Here is a 6,399-nt window from a genome sequence, read left to right on the forward strand (position 1 = left end):
CTTGCATTGAAAGGAAACAGCAAGGTGTACTGAATTCTCACATAATTTTTAAATCCTTAAGACAAGACTTCAACACTGCTCAACCTTTTCTTGGTTTTGAGTGAGAGAAGCATGACAGGTGCAGCTCAGTACATTACAGTATGACATGGCACTCACTATATTATTTGTCCTTTACATATTATTCACACAAAAATATCTCTTGAAACAGAGCTCATTTTGACTGGTTACTAGGCATAAAGTACAAGTATTCTACACAATTTAGTACAATAATCTGATATACAGATATACATAAATGCTCTTAATCAAAGACAGAGCGTTTAATTAAAAACCATCCAACACAAGGATGTTGAAGGAGTTATACGTAAAAACTGAAAACCTTGAGGCATTTCCTTTCAAATGACAAGTTTTTGAACATTTTAATGGCACGACACTATGGATACCTCGCATGAATCTATCACAGCTACAAGGAACTGCCTAAAAAGAAAGAAGGTATTAGTGGTGCAAAGATACCACTGACTCCCTCCATCCCCTATTTCAAAGGGAATTAATTTCTATACAATCCACATGTGCATCAATCTCCTCAGTGTCTTGATGGAGAAGGAGGCAATTCACTCCAGAAGACTAGATCTCAGTGTTACACCATAAGGCATAACTAAACTGTTGTAGAAAGCACTGTGATTGCCCAAGATTCCCAAATCTTGGATTGACAAAGTCCGCCGTCCCACAAAGTCACTTGTATAAATCTGCACAGCTACTAAACCCCAAAAGAACAGATGAGCAAAGACAGATGCACTCTCTTAAAACTCAAATAGAAAAGAAAAAAAGCAAACCCCAAACTCATTAAAAATACACCACTTTTCATGAAGAGAGGAGGCAAACCCAAACCTCAAACACACGAAACAGTCCACTACTCTGTGTAATGAGAGTTACAGGGAACTGAATGCAAACCAAAACAGATGTGTGCAAACACAGCCATATTTCTAAAAGGACACTGATAAAAGCCCTCAGAGTAAGTTCCTCTGTGCAGAAGCTTATAAACAAATAGGATAATGTTTTCTTGTCCCTCTTCCTCTTTGTCCTAAGTTCAGGACTGTGAACCACCTCTCTAAGAGAAGGAAGGACAGCTCTGGGGAAACAAAGTCTATGAAGTGCAGAGTACAGTGTTTACCAAGCATAACAGTTTTGCTTCTAGTTTTAAGGACAATAAAATATTGAGATGAGAGGAATCCCTGAGCTCCTAGTTTAAGAAAAGACTTGGTTTTTCAAGGCCAGTTTGAAGGGTTCTTCACCTAAAATATCTAGCTCGAGCTTTAAACAATTTTCCAGTGTAAGCATGAAATAAAGAGTTGTAAAGGACAAACCAGGATCTGTACAGAAAGGCTCCGTACACATCCTCAGGCCCACCTACTCTGCATAGAACTGTGCTAACTGAAACATGCTTTTCTGCCCATTCTGGACAGAATTTACCAACTAACATTATACCTAGATCACCTGGTTGGTGGTTTGGGTTTTTTCCTTGTCTTGGGGTGAGTCAAATCCAGCCTTCTCACAGAACATTTGACTTTTGGTAGGGTAACAATAAACCTATACTGAAGAAAAACTCCAATTTGCAAAACTAAGGACTAGCAAGCCACCGTGAAGAAACCTGCAACTTGCTTAAATGATTGCTTCGTGGATTACACCAACAACCGCTCTCTAAACTAAATCCTACTGCCTATGTTGGTTTGTAATAGATCTTCTCACTGAGCAGCAAACCACATCAACACAACTGTAACAACATCCAAGAAGGACATTTCCTCCCATTGCCAAGCAGTCAGTTGCGAGTCTGGCATGGCTTGCATTTTTACACAAATTTTCTCAAAGAAAGTACAACAGCTAGAAAAATTGCCTTTATTAGAGCCCTATGCATACAGTTTAACATACACACCTAATCCGTTACTCTGATCACTCTGTGCACTGCTATTTAGTGTGCGGCCATATAGCAGAAAGCAAGGGAATTATCTGCCAATCCCAATCAAACAAGTTGCAATCGTATTCTGATTAGGTGCCAGGCTGACCGAGAGCGCTTTTCCTCTTTAAAGGCAGATACCACTAAGACAGATGTCCTGCGTGCCAAAAGATGGAATATCACCAATTCCAGTGATCTTAAATACTCTGCTTTTACATAATGCCATTGCCCCGTAAGCACCACCATGCAGCACGTGGTGCTACAGCGCATACCAGCGAGTAGTGCTTCTGTTCAACAAGAGGACGCCAGTTCACAATCTAAAATTCAGGGCACTAAAAAAATGTTTGGTGTTCTGGTTTAGATGGCCAACAGCGGTTGCAGTCGAATGCCACTCACACAAGTGTCACTTCGTGACAAGCCCACCTATGCATTTGGAAGTAGAAGTCAAAGGCTTGTTTGCTAGCCAAAACAGCAGATGTCAACAACTAAATGACAGGACTAAAAATGAAAGCAGACAAAGCAACCGTTTTATTTCTTCTGTATCTCAGAGTAGCATTCTCAACAACACAGGTAAGACTCAGTACAGCAGACACAGGTTTTTGTTTTCTTCCTTACAATCCTGTGTAATTAACAAAGCTTAATTTTGCTCATTAGCTCAGTAAAAAAGACCAGAACAAAATGCAAAGTTCTGAGGATGCACCAAATACTCAAAATTTTAAAATAATTCACTTTATCTGACTGAACCACAGCTTTCCCAACAGTCACTGCAAGGGGGGAGAAACATTCATTCCAGTGACAGCATTTAAAATTGTCAGTGTCTCAAGATTTACAACTCTCTTTGAAGAAATTTAAGCAATTTTGACATGAGGAAGCGGACTGATAAAAAACCCAAACAAACCACGTTAAACATATCCAACTCCTGGAATTAAAAAGCCTCTTTAGTTTAATATTTTCTCAGGGGCACAATGCTCAGTTCCCCTTTTCACAGAACCTCAACATCATTCACTCTACGTGAAAAAATTTGCAGCACAAAGGTAGTTCTACACATGCAAGTTGCAGAGCCAAGGCAGACTCTTAAGTGCAACTTCCTCTCAGTTCCTTTTCACTGGATTGTCTGGTTTACCTGCAGAAATCTCTCTACACAATCTAGCCTTGAGAAAACAAACTTGTTTTTTAATACTGCTTCACATATTTAACCCTAAGGGTTTCTGACAGCCCCAACCTGTGGATGTGCTATCAACATTAATTTTGCTAGAGGAACATACACATTCAGAACAGCAAAATAAAACTTACAGGATTGTATGCCATCATTTGCTAAAGATGCTCTACGACTTTACTCATTTCTTTAAAATAGATATTTGTAATATATTCGTGTAAGACTTCATGTTTATAAAGAGCAGCATCAAAAAGAAACATACATTGCATCCCCTCACTTAGAGGGAAGCACAAAAACCATGCCCAAAATACCAATCACTGAAGGAAAATGATCAAGTGAAGCGCATTAAAATCAAACGTTACCATTTAAGCCAAGTCATTATTCCCCTTAAAAATTTCTTATATACTACTGAACAACACAGCAAGTTGCAGCTCAGAGTAGAATTATGACTGCCCATCCTTCTAAAGTTTAAGACTTAACAGTCAAGGAAAGAAGAAACTACACACTCACTTCTTGCCTCTTAGACTCTATTGTGAAATAACACAAGATGCAGAAGGTTGTGAAACTAAACTGGGACACTGAACAACCTAGATCAGATATGCAGCATTTCATCAGCCCTCAAAGCTCACATGATCTTGTGAAATCAAAGACAAGAATTGGTATTTTTCAAGTTTGTCTACTACCTAACATATTATAAGCTGTCCCTTCCTTTTACCCAAAATAAGTTTTTGTTTTTTCCTTATCTGTGTTAAATTTTTAAGTCAACTTTTAAGGACAGATGCTTTTTGTATCAAGCTGCTACCGGTAGCCATGTGAAGTTTATGAAAGATTCCTGCTGTTTCTATGGCCTTTGACTCAAGGCCTGTCCTCTGAAATCTCTGTACTATTTAGAGGCTCACAAATATCTTATAATTAAAGTCAACACAACCACCCTTCCAAACAAGGTTAGCCCTACATGGTTCCCCCTATCAGTTCTCCAATTTAACTATTATTAATCCTTTTTTTTCCTCTTGATCAATGATGACAATTGGTCACCCTTCCTTGCATCCTGCAGGGACGAGTACCCCATCCTGCTGCTCTTCCTGAAGAGCATCCTGCTCCCATACCTGAAGAAGACCATTATCTTCTAAGTTGTCTCTCCTCTTTTTGTCCAAATCACCAGTTTCTAACATCACCTTGGTACAAGGGATTCAGAATTCTTATCTGTCCTCTAGCCAGCCTTGTGCCACCAGCTGCTCCTAGCAGCTCTGCTATCCACTTGCTCGGGATTACCATTCGCTTCCTACAGCTTGGATGCTAACAGCAACAGCCCCATCACACATCCTGATCCTCAGGCTATGGCTGGGTGTTGCCCTTACCTCATCAGCCTTCTCCATCTTCAGTTCCTAGGGTTGGGAGTACAAATACACATAAGAAGCATGAGCTCAAAGGGTAGAGTTCTTTGGAGCAAAGATAATCTTCATTTCTTTTTTTTTTTTTTTTTTGACATGATGTACATTCATACTGCTGTACCAATAGTAAATAAAAATTATTAGGATGGCCAAATTCCAACAGCTTTACAGAAACAAAACCGTTAACTGTAGTACAGGGGAAAACAATGTTTAACCACAGGAATGTCACTATTTATCTCTCACTCTATAAAGATCCTCTGCTAGGCTCTCAAAACAACTTTCACTGTAACACACTTTGTTATTTATTTTTTACGTCCATGTTTTGCTGTTTATTTTTCAAGCCCATGTTTGTAGCCCATTGCTTGATTTACAGAGCTTGAAGCAACCTGACATCCAATGCCAGCAGTAGCTTTACTGCAACCTATTTATAGACAAAACCTTTCACAAAAGACCACAAAAGATTAAGTGGCAGTTACTAATAAAAATCGTGCATTTCTACTACTTTAAAGCCTTTGGAAGGTCATTTACAACCGTTACCTTCATTTTACTTGTCTGTAAAAGCCCAGCCTGCTCAGTAGGCTGCATGCAGCCAGAACTCCTCCTTGAAGACCTCGTAATGCACAGACTAAAATAAACAGCCCTTCAAAGCCCCATGACAGCTAAACCCTGGCACAGCTAGCCAGGTTTCTTGTCTCTCAGATAATTTCAGTTGCTACAATTTAGAAAAATCACACTAAAAACAGCTAACACAGGTAAGTCCCTTTGAAGGTGTAATCTGCCAAGTCCTCAACTGGAAATATGCTCTATTCTACTCACCCACCTTCCAGAACGGTAAACTAAGACTTGAAGTAGTGCAGATAAAGACCATCAGCATGAACAAGGAAATAAAAAACCCAACCAAAGGAGACAGAGTTCATCATACTTAGCCTAAAAATTCAGAAGACATCAGAGCGACTAGCTTCACTGCTTCCACTGGAAAGCCACTCTTGAGGACAAGAAATCCACTTCCAACTTGAGCTTATATTTTTTGAAGAGTAACATTTAAGCAGCAGAGAACTGGAACAGGTCAACCCAACCCTGCCTGCCCCACACCACTGGGTCTGGGCAGTCCACGCTGAGCTGCCGCAGCACAGCTACAGGGCCCGCAGGTCACGCTGCCTCACCAGAGCACGGGGCGATGCATGATACGTGGAAATCTGAGGATAAGGGACTCTGCAGCACCCTTGAACAGGAAAAACTACAACGCGTTCTCAGTTTGCTGAAACAAGATAGATGGTTTTGTCAAGGAAGAGTAAGTTCTGCTCCTCTCTAGGCTGTTTGCAATTCTAATGTCTACAGACATTTGTAATACACATCACAGGTAGAGCTGCAAGAGCAAATGCGTGCAAAAGCAAAAGGATTAAAAAATGTATTTCCAAATCGGTTTTTCTAGCCAAAAGTTTTTTCAAGTATGAGGGGTCTTGGGCATAAAAAATTACAGAATCCTACTGAAAAAACAGATTCTTGAAGTAACTTTTTTAAAGTTATAATCAAAAGAAGCTAAGTAACTCTGCCAAGGAGACTCTGTACGCCACCAGATTACATGTGACCAACATGCAATTCTGTTCTTGTGGGGGTTTTTTGTAACAGTGTCCGCGTCAAAGCTGTAACAAATGTTATTTTGTTTGGAAAAGAGATGCCACATTACGGCCAAAACGAAGCATTCTCCCTAGCGTGTTTACAAGAGTAACTATACACACTTTCTGACCCTTTTCCTACCTCAGCATTCATCTCTTCTTAACACCTACTATTTTTCAGATGCTGGAGTAATTCAGTTCACACAGAAAAGCAAGCCTGCTTGCCTAGCAGAAACCGAGGGAGTTTAGGCGCTTTTTCTTTTTTTCTTTTTTTTTTTTTTTTTTTTT

At 39.8% G+C, this 6,399-nt stretch overlaps 1 protein-coding gene across 4 annotated transcripts in view; it reads right to left on the minus strand.

Moving 5' to 3' along the window:
- Positions 1-6,399, minus strand: part of PFKFB4 (6-phosphofructo-2-kinase/fructose-2,6-biphosphatase 4) — a 46,883-nt gene that overhangs the window by 30,496 nt on the left and 9,988 nt on the right. The gene's annotated exons all lie outside the window — the stretch shown is intronic.

Source organism: Athene cunicularia (assembly GCF_003259725.1).
Source record: "Athene cunicularia isolate RWA chromosome 12 unlocalized genomic scaffold, athCun1 chr12_part1, whole genome shotgun sequence".
Taxonomy (NCBI): Eukaryota; Metazoa; Chordata; class Aves; order Strigiformes; family Strigidae; genus Athene; species Athene cunicularia.